Source organism: Dreissena polymorpha, chromosome 4 (genome assembly GCF_020536995.1).
Source record: "Dreissena polymorpha isolate Duluth1 chromosome 4, UMN_Dpol_1.0, whole genome shotgun sequence".
Classification (NCBI taxonomy): domain Eukaryota; kingdom Metazoa; phylum Mollusca; class Bivalvia; order Myida; family Dreissenidae; genus Dreissena; species Dreissena polymorpha.
Window position 1 is genome coordinate 14,515,230 of NC_068358.1, and position 15,630 is coordinate 14,530,859.

The 15,630-nt window shown below is 32.8% G+C and overlaps 1 protein-coding gene across 4 annotated transcripts in view; it reads left to right on the top strand.

Moving 5' to 3' along the window:
• Positions 1 to 15,630, top strand: part of LOC127877845 (protocadherin Fat 1-like) — a 173,417-nt gene that overhangs the window by 10,558 nt on the left and 147,229 nt on the right. The gene's annotated exons all lie outside the window — the stretch shown is intronic.

Genomic DNA, 15,630 nt, shown 5'->3' on the forward strand with positions numbered 1-15,630 from the left:
TTGTACAGTAATAATTGTTAAAAAATATGTCAAATAATAAAAGCCCTGACAGTTCTGGCTTCAATGCAGATTTGTATAAAATGTTTTGGAAAAGAATTGGTACTTTTGTTGTCAGATCCTTAAATGAAGCTTTCAATTGTGGAAGTTTATCTATTACACAAACACAAGGTATCATCACCTGTATTCCAAAAGGTGATAAATCTAAGCTGTTTATACAGAATTGGTGCCCAATTACTCTTTTAAATACTGTTTATAAAATTGCCTCTGGAGTAATAGCTAACAGTAGCGGATCTGTGGTCTAGTGGTAACACACTGGCTTCACAATCCAGAGATCGCTGGTTCGATCCCCCGCTGCACCTAACCTACTAACTCGTCTTTCGCATGAGACGTTAAACCGAGGTGCAGTGTACTAGGTGCTATACACCGGGCACTAAAAGACCCAGGGTCACCTCTGGAACGGGGTGTCTCCTGTATCTTGCACTATCCCCCGTAACCAACTAACACGTCTTTCTGGGGGCGATGGCCATATGGGAGACAATCCTGGTGCACTCGATAAAAAACAAAAACAACAACAATAGCTAACAGATTTAAACTATTCATGGATAAGTTAATTCATAAAGACCAGACTGGTTTCATTAAAGGGAGAATGATACATAGGGGAAAATACAAGGTTAATTTAGGACATTATGCATTATACCGAAGAAAATGAGATCCCGAGTTTACTTCTCCTAATAGACTTTGGAAAGGCGTTCGATTCTTTGTCATGGTCTTTCGTACAAAATACACTATCTCTTTTTAATTGTGGTCCAGACATAAAGCGTTGGTTCCATGTTCTATATAAAGACTCTAAATCAGCTGTTTCTCAGTGCGGCTACTTATCTAACTATTTCCCTATTGAAAGGGGCTGCAGACAAGGAGATCCTCTCTCATGTTATATTTTCATCCTCTGCGCAGAAGTTTTGTCACTTGTATTGAGAGATAACAAAAATATAAAAGGTATAACAATACATGGAATTGAACATAAATTGTCCCAATTTGCGGATGATGCTACAATTTTATTAGACGGTACTGAACAATCATTAAATGAAACTCTTACTGCTATACAGGATTTTTCAAATATATCAGGTCTTAATGTAAATTTTGATAAAACAAATGTTGTATGGATTGGAAAAAAAACAAATACAGTTGTTACACCATAAAAACAAAATGGAAACTAAATTGGATGCAACACAGCTTTAAAATGTTAGGAATAAATTTCCATGTTGACCTATCAAAAATGGTTAAAGCGGGTATATACGATTTTGTCAAATATTTATGAATTTATAAAAAATGTGTAAAAAACTCATTATATATATATTTCAATATAAACTAAAATAAAAGTTAAGAAGAACATGTGTCGAAAAATGCTAAATAAGCCAGATATTTAATTCTGAAATCGAAAAAGGCTGTACAGCCGAATTCGCCAGCATGTATATCATGCATGTACGATGTGAATCTAAATTTAGTTTAACGGTTCATTTGAAATTCCTGCAGCGATATCGATTCATACGACACATGAACACTTACTAAAAAGACGAATGCATCGGTTGTTGTAGGAAAATAATTACGAATTATCTTCGTCACAATCGGCTAATTTGTATTTGCTGTATTTTATGAAATTCGTCTTAAATGTATCATTTTTCTTGCATATTGTGTGTTATTATAACATATTTGAATCAATATTTTACAATTCAGCACATATACAAATCGTATATACCCGCTTTAAAATCAATTATGATGAAAAAATTGTCAAAATGGAAAATATCCTGAAAAACTGGAAAAGAAGAATTCAGGGCCTTTCATCTGGAAATTGGGAAGAAGCCCTAGCCTTGCAAATTGGGAAATTTAAGCGCGATAAATGGCCATTTTGGGAAAAAAACTTTTAAAGCATTTCATCACAGGTAAATCATTTAATCAATTTTAAACAGTCACAATAATGGTTTGAACTTTATTTTTGTTATGAATTAATGACCTGGAAATGTTCTTTTCAAAGATTGGCCAGCTATATTTTCAAACAGATAAACTTTTCAACAGGTAACAGCAGTTCTTAACTGATTTTAGGTAATATTTACCATTATGTGACATTTTCAAACTGAAAATTCAGCGATGACACTGGTGACCTCCCTTGCAGCCCTCGTGCAAAAACCGACAATAAAACCCGTACTACGCAATATTCTGTTCTAGACTGGTACACAAATACAATTAAAATTCGGCTTAGCGGTAGTGGGGAAATACCTGAACTGAACTGGTAGCGAAAAAATCGATACCAGACAACAATTACGCAAAATAAACCTTCATCTTTGTTTATCGCTCGTGGAAGCTTTCAATGAAATTACAATCATCTACAAGACCAGTAAAACTATACCGAATAGTAACTTGGCTACAAAACACTATCCGCTGTGTTTATTTTTTTGATTTTCAGGGGAATTTCAATCGTTTTTTTTGGGAAGTCTTTCAGCCAGAGTTGGGAAAAAATAAGGCTTTTTAGAATTGGGAAGGAGCCGAATATCGGCCTCTGTTATATAAGGATGAAAAGCCCTGGAATTTTAACACCAATCGGAAAAATTGTAATGTAAAAACACTTAATCATCATATCATTGCCTAACCCACATGATACTATTTTAAATTCAATAAAATCTTCTATTATGAACTTTATTTGGGACGGGCATAGTAAAATTAAGTTTTCAACAATAGTAAAGGAATATAATGAAGGAGGATTAAAAAATTAAATGATAAATTTGGATGCTTATATTCCAGCATTGAAACTAACATGGCTTCAAAAAATTCAATCCTTCAAGGGAAATAGGATAGAAATTTCAAAACTATTTTGATACATATAAACTATTTAATTGCAACTATCATTATACTTTAAATATGTCTAACAGAATTTCTAACCCTTTTTGGGTAGATGTTTTAAAAAGCTTCTCACTTATTGTGGTAAATTAGAAGTAAACACAGAAGATTTCTTGTATTATCCACTTTTTTATAATCCAAATATATTGATAGGAAATAAAAGTTTTTTCTTTAAATCTTGGTTTGAGGCTGGAATTCATTGTATAGGTGATACATGTATATTCAAAAATGGGACCTTTATCTCTCTTGGTGAAATAAATAGAATGTACAATTTGAACATAAATTTCATTCACTACGCAGGAGTGACAAGAGCAATTGATAAATTTGTGAAAAAATATTGTTTATCTTGCTCTACCCAGCAAATTATTAAACCCATTTTGCCCCCATTATTTCAACTTGTACTGAAAAACGAACCCGGTGCAAAAAGACTGTACACCATTCTAAATAAAAATAATGAACAACCACCAGTTAAAGCAAAATGGTGTACAAAACTCAATACTATTATTAATGAACAAGAAATATCTTTAAAAAAGATATACGGCGTTGATTGTGGTCGATGTTTATGAACGATCAAAAGTTATCTCTATGAGATAAAAAGTAGCCGATGCCTTTTTTCTGCGCAGTTCTTAGCTACATCACAAGCAAATCAATTACGGGGTGTTGCGCCAGATTTCGTGGCTTATTTTGCTTTATGTGATATTATTACTCCGATATCTATATTTACAGAATAGAAAAACACAAGAAACATGAAAATTAACGAGTGCATATAGGTCAGCCGGCAATACTCGGATCTTATTTAATTGCATAATTATAGTATAGTGAATTATTGTGCTCATGCTTAATAAACTGGTCTAAATGGATAAATATTTCTAATTAATTTTATCAAAATTGGTCCTTATCATGCAAATGCTGAAAACATATTAAAAATCGATGATTGACATACCACAATAATATCGCCGAATATCTTTATTTAGTATCTTTCTGATCAAAACAGACTTCAAGTGCACAAAGTTTACGAGACGGCGTTTGTATAAAGATTTCTGCAACTGACCGCAATCTGACCTTGATGCCTTGTGGATTGGAATGCAATGCATTAAAGTTAGGTAACAATTCTGCTGCTGAAACGACGGCTTGTTTACGCCAACTGTACACGACCAAGGCAACAGCTATGCCTAAAATATTGATATATCGACAAAGCGACTAAACGAACAATTTACTCCATCAGACAAAAATAGCATAGATTCCAATTTTTTCCTTCAATGAAAAGAGCGCAACCCCTTCTGCGAACTCCGGTGATGAACTGTATATAAACTCTGACTTTCACACACTGGCCGCGAATTGACCCGAAACCTCGCGGGTTGAAATGCAATGCAAGTAAGTACTAAATATGAGAATATAGCCTTTAGTATAAATGCTTTTGCGCTGGTAATTCTCTGAAAATAAAAGGTGAACGCACAAACTGTATTTATGTCGAAAATTGATTGTAAAACTGTTCTATCTATTGTGCCTTTTCATTAGAGATAAAATTGTTTCATGCAGTAAAACATTGTTACAAAGACGCGGATATGTTTCCAATGTTCTGGTGTTATACTCAAATCAGCCAATGGAATAAATGAAGTGTATTCATTCGTACCTAGCCGCGGGAAATTTTATTTGAATATTATTGGACCCTTACAAAGGTTAAGTCAGGGTGAAAAGCTGGCTTAATACAGCTTACGCCGAAAAAGAATGGCAATATTTATTTCAGCTACCCTTTTTAATAACTAGTGATGTAAAGGTTCAGTGGTTCCAATATAGGTTAATTCACAGGATATGGGAACAAATAGTCTTTTGACTAAAATTAAAATTACTGTTGATCCATTCTATTCTGCGAGTGTCAGATTTCTAAAGCAATTATTGATGAAATGTTACCAGAACAATCTTTCCCTTTCATTAACATGACCATCTTTCTACTTGGATATTCAAGTAATTCTGCTAAAGCCTTAAATAATGTTATTCTGTTTATTAAGTTATACTTGTATAAGTGTAAAATGAATAAAGCTGCATTCCAAGCATAACAGGAGCAAAGATATACACTAAGTATAAGTATGATAACTTGAGAAAAATATCAATTTCACAAAATAAGTTAGACTCCTTTGACTGTGAGTGGGAACAGTTTAATGCAATGTTCTCACAACTTAGAATTTAAGTTTGATGATTGTTGTAGCTTAAAGCACTGTTTACAAATACTATTTAAAGTGTACCGCTATTCAAATAAAATGTAGGACGTATATATTATATACTATAATTATATGCAACTATTATTGCTTCTCTCTGCCTTTCTCGTATGTTATTACAATGTACACATTCTTTTTTGTCTTTTCACACTGAACGATATTGTTTGTTTTCCTTATTATGTACTTTGTGATATATAATATATGTACCTACTTTTGCTCTCTATGTTTTTTTCATCTGTTAATTATAACAGTGTACACATTCTTGGTTGATCTTTCAAACTGGAAGTTGTTGTTTTTTTCTTTATGTACTTTGTACATGTTTTTCTTTCTTTCCAACACACAACTTCATTTACTAGTAATTGTAAAGTTTTCAAGAGACTTCACTAACTTTTATGTTTTGTCTGTTGTTGACAACTACTTTACATAACATAAGATACGAGTTATGTTTTGTCTGTTGGTGACTACTACTTAACATAACATAAGATACGAGTTGGTATTGCATGTTCTTTTTGTTGTGTCGTACAGTACTCTCCTTGTAAGACCTGTCAGTAACCTCTACATACTTGTGTTTGAAATCTTTAAACTGGAACACTTGATATAGAATAGCTGTATTTTTACCTCTCCAAAAAGAAGGTCACATTTGAAGCTATTGTGCAATTTGCATGATTTAACACGGGCTTCATGTTCAAAAGTTTAGATTGCAACTTGATGCAAGTTTATTTAGGAAATCAATAAAATAACAGCTGAATAATGCATTTTTTCAACACAAATTTATGCTTCATTTAGAATTTTTGGTAATTTGAGAATTGCAATATCTGTCTTACATTTATTATTAGTGGAAACATGTTTGCTCTTTTCATGATTGTACACTACCACTTTGAGTTATTCAGAGCTTTTCTGTCCATTCTTAATTTACATGTTTTTATGTGTTCAGTATCTGTCCAACTAAGACTGGGCTATAGTGTTTCTTTTCTTTTTGGCAGGTTATTGCCTTCAAAGTCCTTGGAATATGCCTCAACTTTTTATTTATATGAAGAACAATTTCCTTATTAGGTTTGGATATCATAATTTAAGACTATTGTTTCCAATCTTGTTGACAGTTGAAAACAACTGATAACTATCAAACACATTTTCTAAATACACCTGGTTCTAACAGATAAACATTCTAATCCCTGTAACACTGATTTCTATTATTTCTTAATGCCATTCAATAGCACAATTTTGTAAATAATGCTGCCATAAACTATACTTGATTTGATGAAGATCAAGATAATGACTACTGTTGTAGTTTTAAAAGCCTATTTAGTCTTATCAGCCATCAGATCTGGGTCAAAGGTAGACAGGCAGTATGGGGTACTAAAGATTTGACACCAGTGATTGTGTTTTGCCTTCATATGGTTTGCTGCTTTATCATTAATCTGGAGTCCACTTCATTTATGATAATCTGGAGTCCAATTCATTCATTAATATGAGGTCAATGAAGCGTGAAATCTTGATTTGCATTCTCTAATTGTGCAGCAAACCATGGTCTAATGAATCATTTGGGTTGAGAGTGCAAATTGATGAGCTCACTGAAAGGCTTCCCTAATCATGTGAATAAAATAGTAATAAAACATATCATCTGTATATAACACAGTGCTCCAGATAATTATTTGTTAAATAGGGTTTTCACCCACTGATATTGAAAAATAGGGTGATTTCATTCTTGAAATAGGGTAAAATGAGTTATAAAGATGCATACCTTAAAATCATTGCTACTTTACTTCTGGTGAGGCTGCACACTTGCATTTATTCAATAAAACTGTCAACTATCATAATTAACTTTAATATACTGATGTTTCGTAACATCTTTAATCCTTGAAGCTGTCTATAATATATACTTTAAACTTAAAAAAACTGATGTTAACTGACATCTTTGTAACTGTCATACATATTGACTGATATTTTGGCGCAACAATCGCCGACGTCTTTCTACCTTTCTTAGACATTTTTATTTTGCATCGCAATAGAAACTAAAAGTACAGACGCTTTACAAATACATGCACAATGAGCAACGAATTAAGTCAGATTGAAAACGCACAAATGTTGTCGTAAATAATTTGGTCAGATGCTTTATTTAACTATGAAATTTAGTCTGCAGAGCATTTGAATAACTTTGACTGTTGTCCTGCTCCATCATTTAGGCGCTTGCTGAATGAAACCGTCGCCGCATTACGCTAGCAATTCCAAAGAGAAAATACAGAAAATGAGCAAAGCATTTTCGATCAAAGCTATTGTATGGTACGCATTAAATTTGACGAATTTGCGTAAAAGTCAAATTGGTTGCGTTTTCAATACGCATTATATTGTATTTCTTTGCGTTTTTAAACATCTTAATAGGGTGAAAGACGCAGATACGCATCTTATCTGGGGCACTGATAACATGCACTTTTTTTCTACCGAAGCATTTTCATTGAAGATATGATTACTCTCGGTAGTGAAAAAAGCACACAAACACCATAATAAGGAAAAATAATTTTTTTAATCTTTTGTTGTATTTTAAAGTGATATTATGGGCATCTAACAGTTTATAGGTGTCTATCGCAACCGTTGTTCATTTTTGGTGTCTTCACTTCATATACACTTACATTTGTTAATGCAGCATCAACATACTATAACAATATCCCGGAAAGAGATAAATAATGCATTTATGCATTAAATATCAACCGTACTTTCGTTTTGACAACTGACGACAGAAATGATTTGATGAATCTAAATTAAGTTTTAGTGCAGATTCGTTCATACGACACAAAGACACTATTTTGTTTTATGGATCATTTCAGCTTAGAGGACTGGGTGAGTCATGTAAAATATCGAATATAATATATATATATTTTTTATAAACAACTGGTAGCAAGATAAATTGCAGATAATTGGTCAGTAACCACATTTTAAGTTACTCTTTTGACCTTTTAATTCTTTTCAGCTCAATTCAACAGTGAAAAATGCCCATAATATCACTTTAAGCAAAATAATTTAATAATAAAAAAAAGTAAAATTGAATAAAAAATCAGTTCTTTGATGTCCTTAATTAAATAATTAATGTGATGTAAACTTGTTGTACTTTTCATGTACTAAGTCAATTGAATTAAATCTGTCATGAATGGCAATTGTTATCTGGTTTAAATAAATGTTATAAATAATTAAATTGAGGCATGTTTATATTTACGGCAGTGACATAATCTGTCACCATTCAGGTCCTGTGACATAATATGTCACCAATCAGGTCCTGTGACATACTTTGTCACCATTCAGGTCCTGTGACATAATCTGTCACCAATCAGGTCATGTGACATAATCTGTCACCAATCAGGTCCTGCGACATAATCTGTCACCAATCAGGTCCTGTGACATAATCTGTCACCAATCAGGTCCTGTGACATGATCTGTCGTCTATCAGGTCCTGTGACATAATCTGTCACCAATCAGGTCATGTGACATAATCTGTCACCAATCAGGTCCTGTGACATAATCTGTCACCAATCAGGTCCTGTGACATAATCTGTCGCCAATCAGGTCCTGTGACATAATCTGGTCCAGGTTAATCAGGTCCTGTGACATAATATGTCACCAATCAGGTCCTGTGACATTATCTGTCACCAATCAGGTCCTGTGACATAATCTGTCACCAATCAGGTCATGTGACATAATCTGTCACCAATCAGGTCCCGTGACATAATCTGTCATCAATCAGGTCCTGTGACATTATCTGTCACCAATCAATCCTGAGACATAATCTGTCACCAATCAGGTTCTGTGACATAATCTGTCACCAATCAGGTTCTGTGACATAATCTGTCACCAATCAGGTTCCTTGCAATACACACTTACTGGAGATAGTGGACATCTTGCAATAAATCAATAAGTTGACTTTTGTTACACCTCAAACGTTTCTGATGTGGACTTGCTAATGTGTCTAACATACTTCCTAATTTCCTATTCACAGGTAACTGACAATACATTTAAATAAATGAACCAAAGAAATTAAACATTTTAAAATTTAGATTTGTATTTTGGGTTTTGTTGTTAGGGCTGTATAAAGAAATAGTGCCCTTGTGAAACTAAGTATTTCAGTAAATACAGTAATAGGTACCTTAGATACCATCTCATTGGCAAACAATGAAATATGAACTAAATTTTATGTATTGAAGGTTGCTGTGAAAAGTTTTTTGTGTGAAATTTACAAAGATCTCAGAAGTGATCTGCTGTATTGATGGCCTTGTGTGGATCTTTCAATGTCACAAGTAAACTATTGTCATTGTGTTTATGATAAGACTGGGCCATTATTACCAATTATGTGCAGTAGCTGGTATACATGAAACATGAAAATCCAAGTCTTAACAGTGACTTTTAAAAGGAAATAATTGTTTTTATGTATTCTAATGACCAAAAGTAATATATATATGTTTTAAATTTGACATAAACCATATTTTCACATTCATACAGAAAAAAGGTTTTCTTACATATCAAGTATTAAATGCAGAGATAAATTCATTTATTTAAATTTATTTTTAATGGAGATTTATGTTGTAACAATTTGCCTAGTCATTGGTAATTGCGCTTTTTTAAAAAGGCATCTTTAAAATTAGAAATCTACTTGTCAAGTGACAGTGAACATATGGAACATGTAATGTGGGTCCTTACCTTACCAATAAAATTTGTGCAATATTTTTTCATAATAAAATCATATTGATATTGCAGTGCCCCAGATAATTATTTGGGAAATAGGGTACTCACCCATTTATTTTGAAAAATAGGGTGATTTCAGTCTTGAAATAAGTTATAGAAATTCATACCTCAAAAATCATTGCTGCTTTACTTCTTTTGAAGCAGCACACTTGTATTTATTCAATAAAACTGTTAACTGTCTTGATTAACTTTAATGAACTGATGTTAACTGACATCTTGAAACTGTCAATAATATAACTTTAAAAAACTGATGTTAACTGACATCTTCAATCTAGAAATTGTTAACTCAATCATGGCAACTTTAGGCAGTATGCACATTTCAATCTTTATACTGTCCTATCAAGGCCAACATTCTTAAATAAATTGATTTACGGGATTTGTTTTAGAAAAATAGGGTCGGGGGGTCGAAATAAAAATAAAAATAAAAGAACAAAAATCACACAGTCGACAAAAAAAATAAAAATAAAATTAAAAACTTGTCGATTTTTTTTTATTTTTATAAACCAACTTTTTACGTTACTTTTGTTATATATATCTTATTAATAAAAACAGTTAGTCACTAGAAGCAATAGAAATAGTGTTATTAATGCATTTTTCAAGAACATTTCTTTTTAATCTTAATTCTTGTGGAATGGCTTCATTGTCTGCTATTGAATAACAAATTGTATAATAAAACATTATTAAAAGAAATCGCTCAGTGTTTATTTTATATCAAATAAAGTGTAATCTAGCACTTTTTTTATTTATTGTTTAATATCCTGCTTCAAAAACCTTTCTTAATAAGTAGAAATCTATGTTTAATACTAGTAATATTCATGAAAAAAAGAGTCCAACACAAGCCAACTTTAAACTGTCAAATTGACTAGAACCTAAAATGTCATATACATAAACACAACAGTTGAACACCATAATTATGTATGTTTTTGACTAGACAGTTAGACTGTTATATTCCGGAGGAATGCTAAACAATAAAAGTATAACACCATTATTATGTATGTTTCTGACTAGACAGTAAGACTGTTATATTCTGGAGGAATGCTAAACAATAAAACAGTATAACACCATATGTATGTTTCTGACTAGACAGTTAGACTGTTATATTCCGGAGGAATGCTAAACAATAAAACAGTATAAACTACAGGGCTTTTTTTCCTGACTTTGTGAAGCGGCCCTGGCCCCTCACTTTGTGAAAAAATGAGTCGCGAACTTGTCAAAATTGTGAAAAATTGAGTCGCGAACTTTTCAAAATTGTGAAAAATTGAGTCGCGAACTTCTTAAAATTGTGAAAAAACGAGTCGCGAACTTCTTTAAATTGTGAAATTCAAAGTTCAATGCATTAGCATAGCTAAAGCATGTTAAACACTTGAATATTATCAAAATTTCCTTAAATAATGCAATAAAGGCATATTTTCCTTCTATGAATACTGTATTTGATACAATAACAACACATATACATATATCTGATTTGCAAAAAATTATTCATGTACCAAATGCAACTAAAATACCTGGTCCCAACAATTCTTTACCACAGGAATAACATTTATAAACATAGAACATTTCAAGGGCACATAACTCAGACATTTTCTGGACTTTACAGCTTTAGAACTCTGTTCTTTTTACTCTTGAAAATGTCAATAATTCTCTCAAAATCTGAAGAGGAAAATTCCTTCTTCATGATAATTTTCATGTTCTGTGAGCCTGACCCTCGCCAGTGTATGATGATCTCCCTGGGAGGTTGTCATTTGATCTGAAACATAAGGTATACATTGAAAAACAGTACTTTTGTAAGAAATGTAAACAAGTTATTTTATTTTTCACATTTTTTCACAAAGCATAAATAGACTACATACAAAGTTTGAATCATGAATATGTGTCATGAATATGCATTTAAATGAAAAAAATATATATGAAAAAACCACATTAGTACATGTACTTTAACCAAGATTTCCAATCGTAAACAGATACGAATAACAAGTCTCGGTCATCAATACTAGGGGACGTTTTGACTAGGGGCCGTTTTGACTAGCTTCCATCAATACCTAAGCCGCGGCAGATACTTTCACTTTTATCAAATGACTTTCCTTATAATGTTATCAATGTGCATGTTTCAAATCTTACCCTTCTGTAGAAAGCTTTTGTTTCTTTACTGTTATCCCAAATTTAAATAAATCGGGATTATTTTGCGTTTTTTTTTTAATTTTCTTCGTGTAGTAGAGAGCGTTCGGCGTCGCCATTTTTTATAGTGACGTTGCTGGGCAGAGCTTTTACTATTTACGCCGGTTTCAACGGTTACACAACACTTTAAAATCGATTAAAACAAACAAACATCGGTAACGCGAGTTGACAGTTTTTCGCGAATTCGGAATTAAAAACGAGGTTATGAAACTTATATTTCTGTTCCGAAATGGCCGTTTTTGACAGTTTTGAGCACATAAAGTCCGTTTTTCACGATTTAAAACGGCCGTTTTTGTAAATATTCACGGCCATGTCAGGTTTGTGAATTGGCCGTGTCAAAATTGTGAAATGTCCGTCCACGGCCAATCGCAAAGAAGGAAAAAAAGCCCTGAACTATAACACCATTTGTATGTTTCTGACTAGACAAGCAATCAATCCCAGAGGCACACTGAGCACTAGAACACCATAATGTATGTTTTTTTACTTAACTTTAACTGTTAATATATCCCAGATGAACAAGTGAAAACTAAAACACCATATTGTTATTTCCCATTGATTGGAACACTGCACGGTCACTTTTGAAGGAACAGAACGGTCACTTCTTTTTTTGTTTCTTCACTTTCTTTGCATTTCTAGTTTTTATGGGTTTAATTTCTTTGCAAGCTTTGCAGATTGGTCTTACTACCCGAAGTCTTCTTTGAACCTTTTCACTTCATCAGTGTCTAGTACCTCTGAATCGCCACAATAAAAACAGACGTCGTCAAATACCACCGTTTAACCTGAAATATATGCCAAGCAGTGCCCCAGATAAGCTGCGTATCTGCGTCTTTCACCCTATTAAAATGTTTAAAAACGCAAAGAAATACAATATCATGCGTATTGAAAACGCACCAGATTTGCCTTTTACGCACATTCGTCTTATTTGATGCGTACAATACAATAGCTTTGATCGAAAATACTTTGCTCATTTTCGGTATTTTTTGTGATTATTTTTGTTACGCGGCGACGCTTTTATTCAGCAAGCGCCTGGATGACGGAGCAATAAAACAGTCAAAGCTATTCAAACGCTCTGCGGACTAGATTTCATAGTTAGATAAAGCGGCTGACCAAATTATTTACGACGACATACATGCGTTTTCAATCTGACTTAATCCGTCGTTCATTGTGCATGTATTTGTTAAGTGTCTGTACTTTCAGTTTCTAATACGATGCGTAATAAAAATGTCTAAGAGAAAGATGTCAGCAATTGTTGCGCCATAATATCAGTCGATCGCTAACTTTTTCGAACCAAGAAAGCAAGAGCCAATAAGTGCCGAATCATTCGTGTTATCGATTTTTTTTAAGTTTAAACTTTATTGACAGTTTCAAGGATTAAAGATGTTATGAAACATCAGTTTATTAAAGTTAATTATATTAGTTTACAGTTTTATTGAATCAATACAATTGTGTGCAGCTTCAACAGAAGTAAAGCAGCGATGGTTTTACTGTATGCATCTTATAACTCATTTCACCCTATTCCAAGAATGAAATCACCCTATTTTTCATAATCAGTGGGTGAAAACCCTATTTCCGAAATAATTATCTGGGGCACTGGCCAATGATCAAGTTTTTGCAAATTATATTTCAAACTTCTGCTTAATTTATCTTTGGTAAATACGGATATATAAAAATAGATATATAAAGTAAACACATTTAATACCGTTCTTCCGGAAAACTTGTATAGCTGCATGATGCCTTCATCAGGACATCAAACACGTACGATTCTTTCTTGTCAACATGTGTAGCAGCAGCAACCCTCTGAACCTATATAGAGACAGCTTTGCAACTATTAATGAAATATATATATGTTTATGAATACAATTTCATAAAAGCAATGAATTTGACTGTAGTCCATCATCCATCTTTTTGACTGTTGTCAATGTCATCACTGAATTAGTTGTTGTTTTTTTTGCTAAAAGACTCACCGACAAAGTCATTATATAATTCTGTAATGACCAGCGTATTATTAAAAGACTAGTGACAGGTGTTAAGAAATATTTTGCAAAATGCAAACCCATAGACATACTGCATTAATTTAATTATTAATTGTAGGAGCAAAATGCACGAAAAAAAGACGAACCCGAAATCCTTCAAGACACCGAACGTGATTGTTTTATCAGTCTGCGTCCGATTTGCCACAAACGCTTTTTTCACGAGCACTATCTCGTCCTCGTCACCAAACATCTCGGTCACAACATCGGCCACCGACATGGATAATTCAATATCCTTAATGTTTGACTTAATCTTGTCATTTTCGATAATATCTATTTTGAAATAATGCCGCGGACGCTTTTCATTATTATTGACGTCATCCCGAACTTTCGAGCACGCCATTTTGCATGCGCAAATGAAACCTTAACCTAAACAGGAAAACGATTGGTTTATTCTATTTTAAACAGCCAATGAAATTTGCCGATAGTAAAACAAAAGCGGATGCGATAAACGCGTGCGAATTTGATTGTTGTCGTCGACAGTTTTATTTTTTCACGCGCCACTTAAACACTGTCGGCGGAATTTATGAAAATAAAATTGCAGATAGATACTTTTATTTTTATTTCATTTTGACATAAAATACGGTCGGCGGTCCCGTAAATCAATTTATTTAAAAATGTTGGCCCAACGTCAACAATTTCTTACTTTTCCACTTTTGACAGATTTTTTCAGTCACATACTTTCCGTCATGTTTTTGTATGTCCAAAAACACAGTTTCTAACAAAATCTATAACATGAATTATTCTGTAAATATTGGCTCTTGCCTACTTGTTTGGGAAAAGTTTGCGATCGACTGATATTTAGGCGCAACAATTGCGGACGTCTTTCGACTTTGCCTAGACATTTTTACTACGCATCGTGATAGAAACTGAAACTAAACAATAACATGAGAGTTTTAAATATTTTGGTCAGACGCTTTATTTGCTATACATGTATATGCAATTTAGTCCACATGGCATTTGAATAACTTGAAGTGCTGACTGATATTCAACATGTTGAAACTAGGGAAATAAGTTTGTGACTGAAGACTTTGTGTGAGTTTATTATGTGGAAAACTGTTGATCATGATGGTGTTTGTGATAAAAGATGTTGAACTCTTTCATGTACTTTTAAATCCCAATTTATTTTCCCATTTCTTGAAAATGCTGATAAAATTCTCAATTTCAAAGCCATGGGCTATCTTCCCAAAATGCTGAGAAAAAACCTGCATATTAATATTAATTAGTCTCATCAGTTTTGAAATATGACCAATACATGTGTACTTCTGAAGTAAAAATTAGCGCCACTTTCTCTAAATTAAGAAACAACATATTTGTTAAGTTTGATGTATACATTTTGAAGTTATGGTGATATACATGTATAGCTTATATAAACCAGTAAATTTAAAACTTAAAAATATCAGTAACATCAGTTACAACTTAAAAACAATTTGTTTCTACTAGACTTTTTATCTAAATTACACAGCATTAAAAAGTAAAAAGATCCATTTGGAATTTGGACTGTATTTTGGAAAACAACTTTCTTTGCCATTGGGAATGGATGAAAACTCAGCGAAAGTGTAGATTGAACTTCTATGATGATTCATTGC